Source organism: Triturus cristatus, chromosome 1_2 (assembly GCF_964204655.1).
Source record: "Triturus cristatus chromosome 1_2, aTriCri1.1, whole genome shotgun sequence".
Classification (NCBI taxonomy): domain Eukaryota; kingdom Metazoa; phylum Chordata; class Amphibia; order Caudata; family Salamandridae; genus Triturus; species Triturus cristatus.
The window spans coordinates 711,620,923-711,643,056 of NC_140580.1; positions in this window are offsets into that span (position 1 = coordinate 711,620,923).

The window sequence follows — 22,134 nt, forward strand, 5'->3', positions numbered from 1 at the left end:
TGAAAAGTCCAGCTAACTATAACACCCCTGAAACCTATGGTTTTTTCAGTGAATATATATATAGTTACATTATCATAACACATACAAACATAAAACATAAAATAATGAAAACAGCATTACTTGAAAATAAAAACCATATTACATTAAACTTATAAACTGGAAACAAACAAGTATTTTCAACAAAACTTATTGAAAAAAATTGCCCTCGATGGGTAAAATTAATTTTTCCCTCTCCAATCTGACCAACAGTAGGAAAGTGCTGGAATTTGAAGGGGTCACATTTACTACTCCCACTGCACTGTAATAAACAGAAGGGCAAGTGCTGGTCTTTGGAAGGGTTATATTTAGTATTCCCACTCCAAAGTAAGCAACAGTAGGGAAAGTATTGGACCTTGGCCGTATGAGTTTACTAGTTCCAATCCAACATAAGCAGCAGTAGGGAAAGTGCTGTACTTTGGAGAGGCCAGATTTACTATTTTCACTCCAACATAAGTAACAGGCGTGAAAGTGTAGGACTTTGGAGGGGTCAAATTTAGTATTCTCACAGCAACATGAGCAACAATAGGGAAAGTTTTGGACTTGGATGGGTCAGATTTGTTATTTCAACTCCAACATAAGTAACCATAGGAAAAGAGTTGTATTTTAGAAGGGTCATTTTTATTATTCGCACTACAAAGTAAGCAACAGTAGGGAAAGTGCTGGACTTTGGAGGGGTAAAATTTACTATTCCCAGTCCAATATGAGGAACAGTATGGTAAGTGCTGGACTTTGGATGGGTCAGATTTACTATTTCCGCTTCAACATAAACAACAGAAGAGAAAATGTTGAACTTTGGAGTGGTCACATTTAATGTTCCCTACCGTAAATTAATGCAAAATGAATTACATATATATAAAATAAATAAACCTGAAATATATAACTATAACCACATGGAAATAGTTAACATTATGTGATGCATTAAAATTTATAAAAACTGCAAACATGAAATTAACATATAAAATTATACATACAATTATATAAAACAAATCATGTACATTAAAAATAGATTACTTCCCACTCTAAAATTGAAACCGAAAATAATAACAACACACATTATTGCAAAAATACTTAAACTATAACATCGATTATTATACACAAAACGTAAACATAATTAAATAATACCCAAATGATTTGAAACAATTAAATATTTAATACAACCAATTATCTAACAAACCAATTAAATGAAAAATATATAACCATACATTTAACATTATCTATTAAATAATTAAAATGACCTAATTAACAAAGTGAAAAATCGATTTAAAAATAAATATTTAAAAATGTCCCATCCGATTTCTGTAGAAACCCAACCACCCACCATAAAATGTTGACATAAATTGGAAACAATTTAAAATATAAGAGCAAATCAAAAAGCACACACTATAATAATTACACATACTTAACATAGTTAACATTAAAATGATTACAGCTTCTAACGCAAAACGAATAAAACTCAACTAAATAATGAAAACATTAATATTATGATAAGCTTTTTTTTTTAAATGACTTAAAAACGATATTTTTACATTCTATATTCTGCACCAAGATATTTTTGATTCTACAGTATTTTTGACATATTTGTATCTCACAATACTCTTGAAATAATATTTCAGTGGACTACCTCTGTCACCTCTGTCTGCACAGACCCATGAGCACTCTCGGTGGCACTGGTGCTGTCAGAGGTGCCACACCAGGAAGTTCCCACAAACTGTCTTGTTATTTAGAGGTCGAGTCCTCAGCTGGCTTGAGTGTTAGCCAAATTGTTCTATCAAAGAAGTCCTTGGGAGTGTCTTTTTTGCCTCTGAGGCTCCTATCCACTTTCTCTCAAAGGTATGACCCATTTTAACTCCCTTCTATAAGACAAGCTTTCACGCTGGACATCGATCCTTTGACCGGGTGATGCTGCCACCTTTCTGTCATGAGATATTCAGATGTAAAGATAGTGTGAAACCCTGAATATAAAACAAGGGACAAAGTTGCTTTGCTGGGCGAATAACTACACACGTGGATTCACTTGATTTCACTTTACTGACATTCATCATGTTGTGTTTATTGCAATGTACATAAAGGTAATAATGATGTTAGCGGTTACAACAGTGCATAAGTAGTTACCATAATTTTGATAAAATAATTAGGAACAGCACAGTGATCACAATCAACTAGCAAATATAAACAGTATATTTTCAATATACAGAAGGTGGCAATTAGGACAACATATCATTTTTTGTGATATTTTGTTGCTGCTTAAATTGTGAGTTTGTGAATGCGACTGTTTTTACTGCACATGTACATACATCCCAAAGTTATTATTAAAGGGTAGCTCTTTGTAACAAAATACCTCTGGCTAGACAGTCAATCTTTAATGTAACAGAGGTGATGATGTTATGTTGAGTCTATTCTCAAACTTTACACCTCATACTTTAAGCTTTATATGAACTGCTGAAAAGACTACCCTCCAGGGTCTCGGAAGACCAACTTTCTTTTGCAGACCATAGGCCTGATTACGGCTACAGAGGTCCATTAGACCACCATAGTCGCAGTGGCTCTCCGTGGACCGCCAGACTGGCGGTTCACTTTTCATATAACGACTTTGGTATTTGGACTGTTACTGGATTGCTGCTATCGCTGGAGATGTGCAATCTCGCGGCGGTGGCGCAGCGGTCTGCAGAAGTAATATGCCGTCTTTGCCACTGCAGCACCACCGGGCATATTACGAGTTTCCTCACCGCCCTTCTTTTCATGGCAGTGTGCTTTTACGAAAAGGTTAGCGGTGTGGAAACTAAGAGGTCCCTAACAGGGTCCCCTGTCACCTATGTACATTGGGGCGCATACAGGGGCACCCTCTTCTATTTCTGCACCTTCTGTTCCTGCCAGGGAAGAAATGCATGACATGGAGCATTTCTTCCTGTGCAGGTTGCAGCACTTCCATGGTGGTGCCTTTTCTCCTTTGGGCCTTAGACAGGCACAGCCATGGGACCACGCAGCAGTCTCCAGCCACTAGGATTCAACTTGTAATCTGGCGGGCAGGCTGTCTGACTACTAGTTTGGCAGTCTTCCTACGGGGTGCTGGCATGGCAGCCACAGGAAGACTTCCAAACCCGTAATCAGGTGCTAAATATTGCATCTCTTAGATTTCTGAGAACAATCAGATTCTCCCCATTATTATTTACATAGTCTCTCTGTGACCCCAAGGACTGAGAAAAAATCTGACACATGCCATGCAAAGTATGCATACACATTCATCTGACATTTAGGGACTGTTTACAACACAGCTAAATATTTGGCAGATTGATAATGACCATTAAGACACTCTCTAATCTTCAGGCTTAGGGATACACATTCCTGAAAATATTGACCTAACTTCTACGCAGCATTCAGAGCCTCCCTGGTCAGGGTAATTGTTTTCATTTTCCAATTTTGTGCTTCATGGGAGAAATCACCTAATGGATAGGGATAACTTCATTATCGCCTCATAGGACATGCACTGATGACAACAATGTTTTTATGAATCTGTCAAGTTAATCTCTAAAGTCATCATAATAGATTGGTACTAGTAGTGAAGCATAAAACTGATTAAATAACTTGGTGGTTTATGACATAATGCACAAAAATGTTTGTCAGGATGTCAAAATAATAAACGTCTTTCCTAAACAGAGCTTAACACCAGGGTGCCAATTCCGATCCGGTAAAAACCGGGTACGAACCGTCGGACGGAGCCTTTTCTCCGTCCGACTCGTACCCGGTGCGAAATCCATCCGAAAATGCAAGTACGATTCATACGGAAACACCATTTCCGTACGATTCGAACAAAACACCGACCGAACAGAAACTAAACACAATTCCGATCCTGAAAGGAGCCGACGTGACGTCGGTACGCATCCAGCCTACGTTTCACGAACCAGGAAGTACGATTCGAACCGACGTCATCCCGCACGGAAAATATTTACCGGCTGCCAAAAACTGCCGGGAAATCAGGACGACACACGCAAGGAGCAGCTGGACGCGACGAACAGACATGGACCCGAACCTACGTGCCATCCCTGCCCTCCTAGCAGTCCACCTGGCGTACAGGAACCGACGCAGACGCCGCAGAAGGTCAGCACAACAACCAGGGGCAAAGGGGGGGGCAGGGGCAGGACACACAACACCAACACATGGTACCAAATCACACATGGCCTGGACATACCTGACCATCAGGGCCTGGTCACTTCCAGGGGGTGGGGGCGAGGCCAGCAACGCAAGCGTCCGCCACAACGGAAGTGGATGGTCACGCGAACCGGTACGTACCCTACCCAGGCCGCAAGAGCGTGGGTACGGAACGTACCACGCGTCCCCCTACGTCACTCCAACAATAGCGGTACGGCCCGTACCCACGTCAGAAAGGCCTTGGTACAGCTCGTACCAGCATTGCTGGGGTCATGTAGGGGTACGCGTGGTACGACCCGTAGCCACGCCCCCAAGGCCTGTGTACGGTGCGGACCCCACGGCCCGCAACAATGGTGGGACGCACCGTACCCACACACCAAAGGCATGGGTACGGCCCGTACCCAGGCACGCAGAGCGTGGGCAGGGGTATGTACGGACCGTACCCCCACCCGTGGAAGTACGGCCCGTACCCCCACCCGTGCATGTACGCCCCGAACCCCCACTCGTGTATGTACGCCCAGAACCCCCACCCGTGTATGTACGCCCCGAACCGCCACCCGTGTATGTACGCACCCAAGCGCCACCCGTGTATGTACGCCCCGAACCCCCACCCCACCCTGGTATGTACGCCCCGAACCCCCACCCGTGTATGTACGCACCTAACACCCACCCCAGCCGTGTATGTACGCACCGAACCACCACCCGTGTATGTACGGACCGAACCCCCACCCCAGCAGAGTATGTACGCCCCGAACCCCCACCCGTGTATGTACGGACCGTACCCCCACCCGTGGAAGTACGGCCCGTACCCCCACCCGTGCATGTACGCCCCGAACCCCCACTCGTGTATGTACGCCCAGAACCCCCACCCGTGTATGTACGCCCCGAACCGCCACCCGTGTATGTACGCACCCAAGCGCCACCCGTGTATGTACGCCCCGAACCCCCACCCCACCCTGGTATGTACGCCCCGAACCCCCACCCGTGTATGTACGCACCTAACACCCACCCCAGCCGTGTATGTACGCACCGAACCACCACCCGTGTATGTACGGACCGAACCCCCACCCCAGCAGAGTATGTACGCCCCGAACCCCCACCCGTGTATGTACGGACCGAACCCCCACCCCAGCCGTGTATGTACGCACCAAACCACCACCCGTGTATGTACGCCCCCGAACCCCCCCCAGCCGTGTATGTACGCACCGAACCACCAGCCGTGTATGTACGCACCAAACCCCCACCCGTGTATGTACGCACCTAACACCCACCCCAGCCGTGTATGTACGCACCGAACCACCACCCGTGTATGTACGGACCGAACCCCCACCCCAGCAGAGTATGTACGCCCCGAACCCCCACCCGTGTATGTACGGACCGAACCCCCACCCCAGCCGTGTATGTACGCACCAAACCACCACCCGTGTATGTACGCCCCCGAACCCCCCCCAGCCGTGTATGTACGCACCGAACCACCAGCCGTGTATGTACGCACCAAACCCCCACCCGTGTATGTACGCACCTAACACCCACCCCAGCCGTGTATGTACGCCCCGAACCCCCACCCGTGTATGTACGGACCGAACCCCCACCCCAGCAGAGTATGTACGCCCCGAACCCCCACCCGTGTATGTACGGACCGAACCCCCACCCCAGCCGTGTATGTACGCACCAAACCACCACCCGTGTATGTACGCCCCCGAACCCCCCCAGCCGTGTATGTACGCACCGAACCACCAGCCGTGTATGTACGCACCAAACCCCCACCCCAGCCGTGTATGTACGCACCGAACCACCACCCGTGTATGTACGCACCGAACCACCACCCGTGTATGTACGCCCCCGAACCCCCCCCAGCCGTGTATGTACGCACCGAACCACCAGCCGTGTATGTACGCACCAAACCCCCACCCGTGTATGTACGCACCTAACACCCACCCCAGCCGTGTATGTACGCACCGAACCACCACCCGTGTATGTACGGACCGAACCCCCACCCCAGCAGAGTATGTACGCCCCGAACCCCCACCCGTGTATGTACGGACCGAACCCCCACCCCAGCCGTGTATGTACGCACCAAACCACCACCCGTGTATGTACGCCCCCGAACCCCCCCAGCCGTGTATGTACGCACCGAACCACCAGCCGTGTATGTACGCACCAAACCCCCACCCGTGTATGTACGCACCTAACACCCACCCCAGCCGTGTATGTACGCCCCGAACCCCCACCCGTGTATGTACGGACCGAACCCCCACCCCAGCAGAGTATGTACGCCCCGAACCCCCACCCGTGTATGTACGGACCGAACCCCCACCCCAGCCGTGTATGTACGCACCAAACCACCACCCGTGTATGTACGCCCCCGAACCCCCCCAGCCGTGTATGTACGCACCGAACCACCAGCCGTGTATGTACGCACCAAACCCCCACCCGTGTATGTACGCACCTAACACCCACCCCAGCCGTGTATGTACGCCCCGAACCCCCACCCGTGTATGTACGGACCGAACCCCCACCCCAGCAGAGTATGTACGCCCCGAACCCCCACCCGTGTATGTACGGACCGAACCCCCACCCCAGCCGTGTATGTACGCACCAAACCACCACCCGTGTATGTACGCACCAAACCCCCACCCGTGTATGTACGCACCAAACCACCACCCCAGCCGTGTATGTACGCACCAAACCACCACCCGTGTATGTACGCACCAAACGCCCACCCGTGTATGTACGCACCAAACCACCACACCAGCCGTGTATGTACGCACCAAACCCCCACCCCAGCCGTGTATGTACGCACCAAACCACCACCCGTGTATGTACGCACCGAACCCCCACCCGTGTATGTACGCACCAAACCACCACACCAGCCGTGTATGTACGCACCAAACCCCCACCCCAGCCGTGTATGTACGCACCGAACCACCACCCGTGTATGTACGCACCGAACCCCCACCCCAGCAGAGTATGTACGCCCCGAACCCCCACCCGTGTATGTACGGACCGAACCCCCACCCGTGTATGTACGCACCCAACCCCCACCCGTGCATGTACGCACCGAACCTGCTATAAGAATGGGGTGTGCAAAACACCCCCAGCAGTGCCCAGACACAGGAGGGGTGGGTGCAGGGTCCTCCCAGCAGTGCCCAGACACAGGAGGGGTGTGTGCCTATCACTCCCAGCAGTGCCCAGACACAGGAGGGGTGTGTACCTATCACTCCCAGCAGTGCCCAGACATCGGACAATATACCCCATCAACAAGTTCAGTGACCTACAAGGGTGATACCCCAGATGCAGGCGGAGCCATCGCTGAGCCAGCATGGCTATATTGAAAGGCAACCCTCACACATCCAGGAAATGTAGACACAGCACAGCACAGCATTTGGGAGACACCCTGCAGGAAAAATGGCCTGGGCCACAGAGGACGGAACACACCTTGGGACAATGTCACCATACAGTGAGAGCAAACATGACCAAATACCATTTGCAGAGACCTTTGTGATGGCACGCAGATGGCAGGGTACACCCCATGAGCAGCACACTCCAACATTTCACAGACCCCTAACACATTATCACCACCCCAACGCAGGGAGCACCAGCACCAACAGCAAGTCCAGGAAAGCATCAGTGTGCAAAACAAAAAGAAAAGGCTTTATTCAGCAGGAAAATATATCAGAGAAAATGTCCACTATGTACAAGGGCCATGGGCCAGCCCAGCAGCAATGTCCGGGGGGGGGGTACACATCGGGACGTGTGTCCCCTAGCTTGCCTGCACAGTTCACAAGTCCATTTCATCCACAGAAGAGGGGGCATCAGGGGGGAGGGTGGAAACAGGCACCGCAGGGACAGGAGGGGAAAGGGTAGGTGTTGTGGGTGCAGGGAGGGATGAATCTGCCACAGGGGGGGTGCCAGCGCCAAAGGTGGAGGACAGAATGGCGCTGCACACGTCGGCAAGTTCCCCCAGCGACTCCCCCGTACCCAATCCAACCACAGGCCCCAAGGAGGGGGGGGGGCAAAGGGATGGGTCGCAGCGCCACTGGGGGAGGGTGTGGACAGGGTGGGGGACTCAACTCCCCTGGCCGGGTCCCGCCTCCACCGCTTGCGGGGTGGTGTCATCCTGGGGCTGGGGGGCACACTCGCAGTGGATGATGCTGTCACTGACTGTTGGCCAGGAGAGCTAAGGGGAGTGGATTTGGAGGGAGTGGGTTGTGTGGAATGCGGACTCCCACTGTGGCTGCGTGTTCTACGTTTCCCCCCCGACCCAGTGGGTGTGCCTTCCTCACCCTGTGTGTGCGTGACAGGAGGTGTGCGCTTCGACTTCCCTGGTGGTGTGGTGCCTGTGTCTGTTGGGGTGCGTGCACGCTGACGTCTGGATGTGCGTGGGACAGGCACGGGAGTGGGAATTGTGGATGGGGCAGGGGTAGGGGGTGTTACGCAGCGCTGCAGGAGATCCAGTGCTGCAGTCAGTGTGGAGTCTATGGACCTCAGCAACTGCCGTTGGTCAGACTGCGCAGCCGACATGCCTTCCATGTATGCCTCCATCTGGGTCAGCACCTGGGTGTGGGCATGGAGGACATTTAGCATCGCAGTCTGACCAACCTGCAACTGCCTCAGGATGTCCACAGACTCCGCACTCACCGCAGCAGTGGTGACAGGGGCAGGGGGTGCGGTGCCTGGCAGGAAGGAGACATGTGGGGACCGAGCACGGAGGGAAGGGCCACGAGCATGTGGGAGGCCGGTGATGGAACCTGAGGTGGCGGGGGGATGTGGAGGGCTGCCATCAGCTGGGGGGGCAGACTCCGCCACCTCTGGGAGCTCAGCCTCGGACCCGTCTGCGTCATAGTCTGTGTTGGCAGTCAACAGGTCCTCCGCCTCACTCCCTTCGGCCTCCGTGCCACTCCATGTGCCAGACAGGACAGCACTGCTGGTACTGGTGCTCAATCTCTCCTCCCGGTCCGTGCTAGTGTCTCCTTCCGTGTCCCCCGGCGATGCTGTGGGCAAGGTGAAGAGACAGGAGAAAATCAGACACCTGTACACTTATGTCACATGAGTCAAATATACATAGGTCACATTGCATAGCCTGAAAAGCAACAGGAGTAACACCTACAAAACAATGTACACATGTAGGCCATGGAACACACAGTTTTTCTACCCACCATGCCACTGAGACACAATGGAGATCATGACACAACAGCAAATCACTGCACCTGAAATTTTAGAGAGGAGTCAGCCTCTGGGGACAAATGTGCACAGCACCTGCACCACACTGCGTCGTCAAAAAGGGATGAGCATGAATCATATCCATTTACTCTTGCCGCATGCTGCAAAGGCAATACATGAAACCAGGCCACACATGACAGGGTCACTGCACCTTGAGCGTATGTCCAGTCAAACATCACACACAGGCTAAACCCAGCAAGGAGGATGAAGCTTCTGACATGTAGGCCTTGTACGCACAAACCACCCACACCTGAGACAATCTCATTGAGACGGAGAAAGTATGTACACCTCTTACTCTGGGATGGAAACACATGGCCTCCACTAATTCATGACTGTACACACACAGCCCCTGGTGGCCATGTCCACACATCATTGACAGGCAAACATCATCAGATTGTCTCAACAACACACACAGGTAATGCCCACTGTGAGTATGCACAAGCAAAATGGGTCCCCCTGTACAGTGGACACATGTAGCAACCTGTAGGTCCTAACAGTTGAGCCCAGGGTACAATGCCACCCTACGCAACCCATGGCAAAGACACAGTGAATGGCCATATTGTTGGATGACGCACATGATACCTAGGAAGAGGTGCCCCAGGGCACAGTAGTGCCCACACTCCTCCATGGTCCAGGATGGACATGACTGCAAATTAAGCAACCGTCCCTGCACTTAGCAGGCCTCCCACTCAGGCACATCATGTCAGAGGGCACACAATTGGACATGCATGCTGGAAGGCTGTACATTTTGGAGACACACCCCTATGTCGTGATTCACAATCAGTGCCAAGTGACATGGACACCACAATGACTGAAATTGGCCATGGCACACGCAAGGTCCCCATACCTGTGGCACATCACCCCCACACATGATGCTGATAGCATAGGGCACCTGCATGAACTGCCTGCCTAAATAACCTTGTGCAAGAGTGGCGACAGACCAGGGAACACATTGCAAGGAGGGGAAGGGAGGGAGTGAGAACAGCACTGTGCTACTTTGTGGAGAAGTTGACGCACTGCACAATCAAACCCTGGCAGTGTATCCATGCAACTGCACACTTACATTGGCTGGGGACACACAACTGACACACATGTACCTACCCCCTTCCTGCTGCTGCCTCTCCTGTAGGCGCCTGTCCATATCGGGGAAGACCACCGCCAGCACACGCTTCTGGATGTGGGTCAGACGACGGCGGCCACGGTTCTTACGGCTCTCAGGTGAGTCCCCCAGCAGGAGCCGTGCAATCCTCCTCGTCCAGCACCGGATGTCCTGCCAGCGTTTCCTCACCTGAGACAGGCTCCGCCTCCGACCCTCTGTACCCCTCACGGCACTGACGGCTTCCCTCCAGATCTCCCCCTTGGCAATGGCGCCTACCTGTGAGGATGCAAAAGAGAGAATACATTAATCCACATGAGCAAAGACACAGAGACACACATATAGAACAATCCTCATTATGAACAGGCCATGGTATGCATGCAACTAATTGCACCTTTGTCATAGGGACATTATCCACTGTGGAAGGCCAAATGCACTACGTGCCAGTGGAAGCACACGGGTGGCATGAGGGGTACCACACACTCACTGACCAGGGATCACACTGTGCCTCACAGGCTACACCAGGATTATGTACAGCACCTCACAGCAGTCACCTGCCCCAGCACACTGATGCTACCTCAGCAGAGTACACAGACACACACAGGTACAGGACAATCACATGGCATTGCCAACTGCGGGTACACACCTCACTCTGCCCATGTGCCAGTAGACGGGGGTGTCACAGGTGTGGGGCTGGCTCAGCACGGCATGCACACAGCACTGCTCCCTGCTCACATCCGATGGCCAGGCCATATCCATCCCTCATGCTGCTTGTGTGCAACACTCCCCATATGCACTCACCCACATGACAGGGGACTAACACACACACCAATGTGCAGGGGACGAACACGGCCTTTGGACACTCACAGCACAGGTACACTGAACAAACACACATCCATGGGTACTGACACCTGTCACACTGGGGGGAACACAGGATCACATCAGGACTGTGGAAACAACATCCCCAGGAGGAGTATGCAGGCAGAATGTGGCATGCACCTTGCATTCATTGTCACAGTAGGCACTATGCAAGTGAGGAGTGCACACAGGAAACACAGCATGCTCTGCATGGGTGACATGAGGCCTTCCACACCCTGGGACCCACTCCAAACAACAGTGCATGTCTGTCACACATGGACACAATGCCAGAAGTCACTGTCACACAAAAGGGGCACAGTCTAAGCTAGTGGAGTCTGCACTCACCTGAACCCCTGGTCGACCATACAGGCTCTGGAACTGTGGGAGGATCACATCTATCAGGGCAAGGTTCTCCTCCTGGGTGAATGGCTGTGACCTCTCCACAGTCCTGGACATGGTGCCAGAGGAATCACTATCAGCAGCAGTGGTCATGGATGAATGGATGTGCAGGCAAGTGCTCTCTCATGGGACCTGGCTGCCTTATATATGCCTGGCTGGCCTGTTCATGTATAGGAGTACAGATTGATTGGTCAGTCACATTAGCATCCTACGTTTCATCCAATCCCTTCAAACCTACCCCAGTGTGTGGCTTTGCATGGTTTCAGTTTTGATAATGATGTCAAGTCAACATCCACATTGCAACAATGTAGATTCTTTCAAACTGACTTCTGCTGTGCACCTGGTGCTCAAATTCAAAAATTTAACTCAGTCTCCATGGCAACCATCAGGCATTTAGGCCCTTATACTTGTCCCTCATGTGTCCCCTATGTGTTTTCATACATTTACACACAGGTACGGTGCGTTCCACGCCCTAGGGCACCCCACAAGCAGTGATACCGACCGTACATGCGCTTGTGCGGTCCGGATCACAATATTGGCGCTGGCGTATGCGTACGCCACAGTAGTACGGACTGTACACGCGCTTGTGCGGTCCGGATCACAATAAGGGCGCTGGCGTATGCGTACGCCACAGTAGTACGGACTGTACACGCGCTTGTGCGGTCCGGATCACAATAAGGGCGCTGGCGTATGCGTACGCCACAGTAGTACGGACTGTACACGCGCTTGTGCGGTCCGGATCACAATATGGGCGCTGGCGTATGCGTACGCCACAGTAGTACGGACCGTACAAGCGCGTGTACAGTCCGTACTACTGTGGCGTACGCATACGCCAGCGCCCATATTGTGATCCGGACCGTACAAGCGCGTGTACAGTCCGTACTACTGTGGCGTACGCATACGCCAGCGCCCATATTGTGATCCGGACCGTACAAGCGTGTGTACAGTCCGTACTACTGTGGCGTACGCATACGCCAGCGCCCATATTGTGATCCGGACCGTACAAGCGCGTGTACAGTCCGTACTACTGTGGCGTACGCATACGCCAGCGCCCATATTGTGATCCGGACCGTACAAGCGTGTGTACAGTCCGTACTACTGTGGCGTACGCATACGCCAGCGCCCATATTGTGATCCGGACCGTACAAGCGCGTGTACAGTCCGTACTACTGTGGCGTACGCATACGCCAGCGGCAATATTGGCCCAGGGACCCTATACACGCGCTCCGAGCGTATGTACGGTGCGTATAACAACTGTCAGTGGTGACAGGCGGCACACAGACAGGAATGGAGCGGACAGGTATTGCCAAGGGTGGACACCAATGCATTGTCTGTGCAATACCACCTGTGTGTGACACAGGTGTGTCAGGATGTGATGTGGCACTTTACCCCTGAGGTGTGGGCAAAGCACATGTACGATGAGCTGTGTACACATGTCGTGTGTGATGGTGCGCATTGTACCACACATCCCCTGCACTCCTTTGACATGTGTGCATGTCGTACACACTAGTGGAGCCATGAGTCACTTGCATGTCCCAGTCACGGACACCCGCACCTGTCCCCTGATGCCAGGTACACGGAATATTACATATGACACGTGTATGGCTGCGTTGCATGCTGCAACCATGTCATGTGTGTGGCATGTCTTTCCATGATTTTGCTGTAGGTGTGTGGTTCAATGCGTCAGCAGTTGCTGCTGCCAACATGTGTCTGTGTGTCGATGGGCATGGCACACTGTTCCGCACACCAGCCCACATATGTGATTTGCCATGAGGTGTGTATGTATCCAACTACACGGAGTATCAACACAAGTACATATCCACATGCTCCCTATGTATGTTCTGTCTCGACATGTACTCCTCAAAGGCAATGTGTGTGGCCTGTCCTATTCCTATGACATGTGACCAGTGCATATCGCATCCAACTACCTGTCTGTACCATACGCATACTACTTCTGCACATGTGTGGATGTCTGTGAATCCTGTGATGCGTGTGCATGTTCACTTACACTGGCCCACAGCTAGTCTCATGCCATGTCATCGTGATCTTGCCCCCCTCCGTTAGTGGCTGTCCCTTGGTAGGAGTGTAACCTGACTGGCGTACGTGTCCAGGAACTGTGGCACAGACCTGACTCACAACGTGGCATATGTGTATTGGCTGTGTAACATGTGCTCAGTGCATTGACGATGTTGTTGTACAGTGCTCACTCTTAGGTGTTCCTTCCATTTCACTGCAGGGCTCCGCCTCTCCCTCGACGTATGCCAGACATTGCTGCCCTGCATGAACGGGACTGTATACGCCGCTACAGATTCAGCCAACGGTTGATTGATGAGTTGACTGGCCGGCTGGAAGCACAACTCCTCCCGCGCCACAGGTATCCAAGTGCACTGACACCCAAGTTGAAGGTGATGGCAGCCCTACATTTCCTTGCCATGGGTACGTTCCAACATACCATTGCTGATGTCGGGGGCATGTCCCAGACGATGTTCAGCCGTGTTCTGCATGATTTCTTAGAGGCCATGTTGGTTCACCTGGATGAGTACATTAAATTCCCAAATCGTGAGCAGTTGACAGATGTCAAGCGTGAGTTCTATGCCCTGGGAGGGATGCCCCATGTCATTGGGTCCATAGATGGGACACATGTTGCGTTGGTACCACCACAGGCACAGGAGGTGGTGTATAGGAATCGCAAACATTATCACTCCATTAATGCCCTTGTGGTGTGTCTGTCCAACATGGTGATTTCACATGTCTGTGTTCGCTTTCCAGGATCAGCACACGATGCCTTCATCATGAGGCGTAGCAGGGTGCCAGAAATGATGCTGCAGCTGCGGAACGAGCGAGCATGTATTGTTGGTGGGTAGACTCTGGCAGTTCAGTGTTTGGCGTCATCTTCCAATCTCACTGCCTGTGCTGACACACTTCTGTCCATGATGTTTCCTTGTAGGGGACGCTGGCTATCCCAACATGCCATGGCTGATGACGCCTGTCCGCAACCCCAGCACGGCTGCCGAGCACCGCTACAACAACGCACATGGGCGGACCAGGAGAGTCATTGAGAGGACGTTTGGACTTCTGAAGAGCCGATTCCGGTGCCTCCACAAGACCGGCGGAGCACTCCCATATGCCCCGGTGAAGGTGTGCAAGATCATCATCGTCTGCTGCATGCTGCACAACATGGCAGTGGAGGAAGCTGTTCCACTCATACTGGATCAAGATGACCAGGACCATCCACCCGTGGAGGATGAAGGGCTTGGTGACGGGGCAAGTGATGTGGAGGAGGAGGAGGCTGTGGAGGACATGCGGAGTCGGCTCATACGCAACTTCTTTGCTTAGTGGTGAGTTCCAGTGTCTGAGTGTGCACGCATTGGGCCGTGTGTGGCATGTGTTGCAATGTGTGTGTCCATCTGCATGTCTGCCAAGTGAGTCAGTGGTGTGTATTGAAGTGTCACTCAAGTGATGGCGCAATGGAAGGATGTTGTCTGAGGGTCATCATTGTCACCTGTCATGTTGACAACATGATACGTGTTAAGTACATGCTTGCGGATGTGCTCCTTTGTGCTGAATCCTTGTGTGTCTCTCTTCCACAGGTCCATGTGCATGCTGTCTGCTGGTGGCATTGTTGTGCTCCTGCTACTCCTCATGAACACAGCGACATGTGCTGATTCAGCGTCACATGCACGGGCAAGTGTTGAAATCTCCTCAGGGTAAGGGATGCCTCACGTCGTTTTGGGTGTGTGAATTGTTTGTAGTCTGTGTGCACTTCTCCGGTTCATGTGTGTTCCATTTGCATACATGGTGATCCTACATGGGGAACATGACATGGGGCAGGCTTCACCTGGAGCCATGCTCAGACTTGGTGACTGTCATGTGGCAGGGGATTGGGGATTGTGATGAGGCCATCATTGTGTGTAACACTGGCCTCAGAAACATACAGGTTGCACCGGGTTGACATGGTGTGTGATTGCCCCATCAGGGCCTCAATGGTGTATAGCGGCCTCTCCGTGGCAGCAGGGGGTGTTTAGCTGTTATCCGTCACTTGTGTGCCAGGTCAATGGGATGCCAGCATCTGTGTTGCAATGGGGGGTGCCAGTGTTGCTCCCACATGTACATCCACATGACCTGTGTATGTGTTGACAGAGTATCATTGTCATTCCAACACACATGACTAATAAATTTGTCCCTCTGTCTCCAAGGTGCCTCTTCCCTGTCAATGGTGCCCTGTTGCCACTGTGCGTGCCGCAGGTCTGGCATAGTTTTCATAGGTGGTGCATATGTGTCTATGTGTAGAGTGACAAGATGCTAGGGGTTTGTCAGGGAGTGGGAACTGTATTATGCACAAGATGCACAGTTCCATCCACCTCAAGGCAAGAGAGACCATCCCCCAGGGCAACTACAACATCCGTGTCGAATCCTACCCTGCAGTCTACGGACATGTGCCTCACGACTCCCATGGTACTTGTCCATATCCGGAGTGCATCTGCACAGCTCTGCTACTGCGTCGGGCAACCAGGCCACATCAACGTCCTAACGGGATGGGGGGAATGTTTCACAGCCAGCTGCAGGATGACCTTCTAGATCCACGCCCACACTCATGATGCAGCCCACAACCCCAACACAACCATGTGGCACAGTGATCCTAAACTGCATTCTGGCATCTCCATGCATCCAACCTTGGCCTAGCCACCATTCTCAACATCCGCCTGACGCAAGCATGCTGCACATTGTAGGGACACATGTCTAGACATACCTGGGAGCGGCAAGCCAGGTCACTCCACATGATCCCTGACCTCTGCGCATGACTGTTGCTCCCCTGAATGTGTCTGTAGCCACAGTTGTGCGGGAACCACTCAGCTGGTTGGGCCCAGCACAGGTGAGTTTGGTACTCCATGTCTGTATCAGATGAGACATTGGGACCCATGTGTGTCCTGGGCAAGACTGCGACCCCACGGTTTGGATGGTTGGAGTTAATTCTGAGATCAGGCATGCTTTGACTGTACGACACACACATGTATTGTAATAATGTAGAATCACGGCATCATCTTGTAAGTGTGATTAATTTATTTGTGGTGGGGTACGGGTTTGTGGGGATGACAAGAGGTGCACAGCGGGAGTGTAGAATCCAAAGTTCACTGGGGGAGTTGGTATCCTTGTCGTAGCAAAATGTCAGAGTCCATGCCACAGTCTTCGTCAACATAGGTCAGACAGTGACCAGCAAGTCCATGTGGCAGAGAATGTCATGTGCTGCTATTGGGCCAGAGGGCCAGGTGCCAGGCCAGGTGACCTGGGAGATGGTGATGTTCTGCTGACTCTCACAGTCTTTTTCGTGGACGACCCACCTTCCTGCGGGGACCCTCGGAAGCAGTCCGTGACGATGTCTGTGACGCTCCGTCGGATGAATCCTCCTCCTCCTGATCCCTCCCTGTGTCTGGTAATGGCCTTCGCCTGGTGCCACAGGGAGGGTTGCCCATGTTGTCGGCAATCCGACGGAGTACACCGGTCATTTGGGTTTGCACCGCCACGAGCTCAGCCTGTCTATCCTCCATCCTTCCTTGGTGTTGCAGTTGACAGGCATGTTGCTGGGACTGCAGGGTCTTCATCTCCTGGAGGGTCCCCTTGATGTCATTGAGGGTGGACGCAATCTGGTCCATGCCCCTGGTGTCACGCCGGTATGTATCCAGGATGTTGCTGACCTGGGACACTACCGGGTCCTGAGCTGCCTGGTCAGGTTCGCGCCTCCGCCGTCCTCCACTCCCGCCACCCCTGCCCACGTGCACCTGGCCTGCCGTTGTGGGTGCATCGGGTCTCCGGGACCCCTGAGGGATGGCATCTGCGTTGCCGCCTGCCTCCTCCTGGGTGCCCGGAGGACCGTGTCCCTCCTGGGCAGACTGGCTGGGTGGTCGTGTGCGGGCAGGGCTCCTGGACGTCTCCTGGGATGTGGCAGGAATGGGGGTGGTGGTTGGCACAGTTGTACCTGACGCAGGTGCTGCAGGTGGTTGGACACCAGAGGGGCCAGGTTGGTCTGGGTCATCCACGGAGTGGTGAGAGTCATCGCTGGCGGTGGGGTCATCATCCCGCGGAGCCTGGTCCTGTGTGACTTCCCCCCCAGTGTTGGGGGGTGTTCGTCGACGTTGACCTGTGTGTGAGAGAGACAATGTTAACAGTGTCACATGTGGCATCCATGTTGCATGCATTTCTGATTTGGCACTCTTCCTCTGGGTAGTTGGATCTGTCCTGCATTCCTCTCACAGTGCACTTGTGCATGGCTATGTCCCTTGGCCACAGCTGTCAGGGCTTTACGCATGTGTGAGACACAATCTTAGTTGATGCATCTATTTGGGTACACAGTCAGCAGTGTGGTGTGCGGGCGTAGCGAGCCATGCAGAGGCGCCTTACGTGTTGCACTGTACGTGGCCAAATGGTGTTTTGGCAAGGCAATTTGATGTTGCAGGTAGGGGACTGAAGCATTTGTGACAGGGTTCTTACCGACACGGTGGGTGGGTATACTGGGTGTGTGGTTAGGTCTGTGCCTGCAGCACGGATGGACTCGTGCACAGATTGACACATGGACCGGTCTTCATCTACGGAAGGGGGGGTTGAGGCACTGCCAGACCTGGTCTGCATGCACACAGTCCACCGGCTGACGAGTGGACATGGCCACACCACCCAAGGGTGATTTAGTCTCCCTGTGTCTCCCTTCCTCCCTCCCTCTGTCACCCTCCTCCCTCCCTCTGTCGGTCTCCCTCTGTCACCCTACTCCCTCCCTCTGTCTGTCTCCCTGTGTCCCCCCTCTGTCTCCTTCCCTCTCATTCCCCCTCTCCCTCCCTCTCTTTGTCACTCTCTGTCACCTCAGGCCAGCTTCCTGGGCACACACAGTTAGCCGGTCTTTGAATGGCCATTGGCTTGTTCATGTGAGTTAGTCCCTGTTCTCCGGGCACCCATTGGGCAGTGTGTCTGAGTGTAGGCTGCTGCTGTGGCGGTGTGTGCTGAGACTCTATCAGAGCGATGCATCTTCATTGTCTGCTGTTATGTGCAAATTGTGCCTTCAGACCCATGGCATCCTGCATGGCAGCCATCATTTGCAGGCAAGACAGTACTGTGTGGGTACACACAGTTTGTATGGCTGTGCCCTGGGCCATATGGGCTGAGGGCATTGTTGTGTGCTTGTGAGTTGCTCAATGTTAGTTTTGCTGCCCCCACTCCCAGCATCGACCACATCCTGTGTTGTGTTGGTGTTTTGTGTGGCCTGTGACTTGGCATGGCCCTGATTGATGCATGGGGCATGGAGGCGCCAGTGGCATGTGTGTGTTTGTGGAGTGTTGTTGTGTCCGGTGGTGGCTTGGGGGGGGTGGCATGCATGATTGATTGTGTATGGCATCCCCCCCATGTGAGGTGAGTTGTTTGTGTACTCACCAGGGTCTGGGAGTCCTGGCAGTCCGTGTAGTCCCTCCACCGCCAGCGTGGACATCACCTTCTCCTCCCAGGGATGGTATTGTACCGGTCTGGGGGGCGGCCCTCCTCCAGTGATGTTCCCCTGGTTGTGATTGTCAGTCATCTTCCTCTTGACCGTCCTCCGCAGATCGTACCACCTGGATTGGCACTCGTGCCTGGTCCTTCTGGTTGTCCCAACAGCATTCACAGAATCGACGATCCTCTGCCACATGGCGGTTTTTTCGGATATGCTGGTCTGTCTGACCAATGTCCCAAAGAGCTGTGGCTCGACTCTGAGGATTTCGTCGACAAGGATCTCCAGCTCCTCCTTTGTGAACTTTGGATTCTTGGTGGTGGACATGGCGTGGGGTGTGGGTGTGGGGGTGTGGGTGTGGATGGCTGTGGGTGTGTGGGTGTGGTAGTGGAGGTGTGTGTGTGAATGTGATGAGGGGGTGTTTGTGTAGGTGGTTGTGTGAAGGTATGCAAGTGTGAGGTTCAAGTATGGTGGTGTGGGTCGTCTGTGGGCTCTGGCAGCAGTGGGTCTGTTGCAAAGGCTCATGGTTTGTGTGTGTGGTCCATTTTTATTGGTCCATTTGTGGGTGTGGCTGTGTTTGAAATTTGTGTGGGTGTGTTATGAGGAGTGATTGAGTTTTGGGCCTCTGTTTGGCAGTTTGGCAGTTGCAGGTGAGTGTATGTGATGTTTGTGGGGTTGTTGGGCCTGTTTGGTGGTGTGGGGAAACTCTACTTGACTCTCCTTGTGTAAATATGGTTTGTCCGGGTTCAGTACGTGTTTTTTTGGCGTCAGTACGGTCCGTACATGCACTGGTGGGGGTGCGGTCCGTACATTCCCTGGTGGGGTGGTGGTTCGGTGCGTACATACACGGCTGGGGTGGGTGTTTGGTGCGTACATACACGGGTGGTGGTTCGGTGCGTACATACACGGCTGGGGGGGGTTCGGGGGCGTACATACACGGGTGGTGGTTCGGTGCATACATACACGGCTGGGGGGGGGTTCGGGGGCGTACATACACGGGTGGGTGTTTGGTGCGTACATACACGGCTGGTGGTTCGGTGCGTACATACACGGCTGGGGGGGGGTTCGGGGGCGTACATACACGGCTGGTGGTTCGGTGCGTACATACACGGCTGGGGTGGGGGTTTGGTGCGTACATACACGGCTGGTGGTTCGGTGCGTACATACACGGCTGGGGGGGTTCGGGGGCGTACATACACGGCTGGTGGTTCGGTGCGTACATACACGGCTGGGGGGGGGTTCGTGGGCGTACATACACGGGTGGGTGTTTGGTGCGTACATACACGGCTGGTGGTTCGGTGCGTACATACACGGCTGGGGTGGGTGTTTGGTGCGTACATACACGGCTGGTGGTTAGGTGCGTACATACACGGCTGGGGGGGTTCGGGGGCGTACATACACGGCTGGTGGTTCGGTGCGTACATACACGGCTGGGGGGGGGTTCGTGGGCGTACATACACGGGTGGGTGTTTGGTGCGTACATACACGGCTGGTGGTTCGGTGCGTACATACACGGCTGGGGTGGGGGTTTGGTGCGTACATACACGGCTGGTGGTTCGGTGCGTACATACACGGCTGGGGGGGGTTCGGGGGCGTACATACACGGCTGGTGGTTCGGTGCGTACATACACGGCTGGGGGGGGGTTCGGGGGCGTACATACACGGGTGGGTGTTTGGTGCGTACATACACGGCTGGTGGTTCGGTGCGTACATACACGGCTGGGGGGGTTCGGGGGCGTACATACACGGCTGGTGGTTCGGTGCGTACATACACGGCTGGGGGGGGTTCGTGGGCGTACATACACGGGTGGGTGTTTGGTGCGTACATACACGGCTGGTGGTTCGGTGCGTACATACACGGCTGGGGTGGGGGTTTGGTGCGTACATACACGGCTGGTGGTTAGGTGCGTACATACACGGCTGGGGGGGTTCGGGGGCGTACATACACGGCTGGTGGTTCGGTGCGTACATACACGGCTGGGGGGGGTTCGTGGGCGTACATACACGGGTGGGTGTTTGGTGCGTACATACACGGCTGGTGGTTCGGTGCGTACATACACGGCTGGGGTGGGGGTTCGGGGGCGTACATACACGGCTGGTGGTTCGGTGCGTACATACACGGCTGGGGGGGGGTTCGGGGGCGTACATACACGGGTGGGTGTTTGGTGCGTACATACACGGCTGGTGGTTCGGTGCGTACATACACGGCTGGGGGGGGTTCGGGGGCGTACATACACGGCTGGTGGTTCGGTGCGTACATACACGGCTGGGGTGGGTGTTTGGTGCGTACATACACGGCTGGTGGTTCGGTGCGTACATACACGGCTGGGGGGGTTCGGGGGCGTACATACACGGCTGGTGGTTCGGTGCGTACATACACGGCTGGGGGGGGGTTCGGGGGCGTACATACACGGCTGGTGGTTCGGTGCGTACATACACGGCTGGGGGGGTTCGGGGGCGTACATACACGGCTGGTGGTTCGGTGCGTACATACACGGCTGGGGGGGGGTTCGGGGGCGTACATACACGGCTGGTGGTTCGGTGCGTACATACACGGCTGGGGGGGGGGTTTGGTGCGTACATACACGGCTGGTGGTTCGGTGCGTACATACACGGCTGGGGGGGGTTCGGGGGCGTACATACACGGCTGGTGGTTCGGTGCGTACATACACGGCTGGGGGGGGTTCGGGGGCGTACATACACGGGTGGGTGTTTGGTGCGTACATACACGGGTGGGGGTTCGGGGCGTACATACTCTGCTGGGGTGGGGGTTCGGTCCGTACATACACGGGTGGGGGTTCGGGGCGTACATACGCGGGCGGGGGGTGGTGGGGTGTTCGGCGCGTATGCGGGCACATGTCTCCATGGTTGCTATGGGAGTTCGGTTCGGACGGTGTTTTTTGCGTAC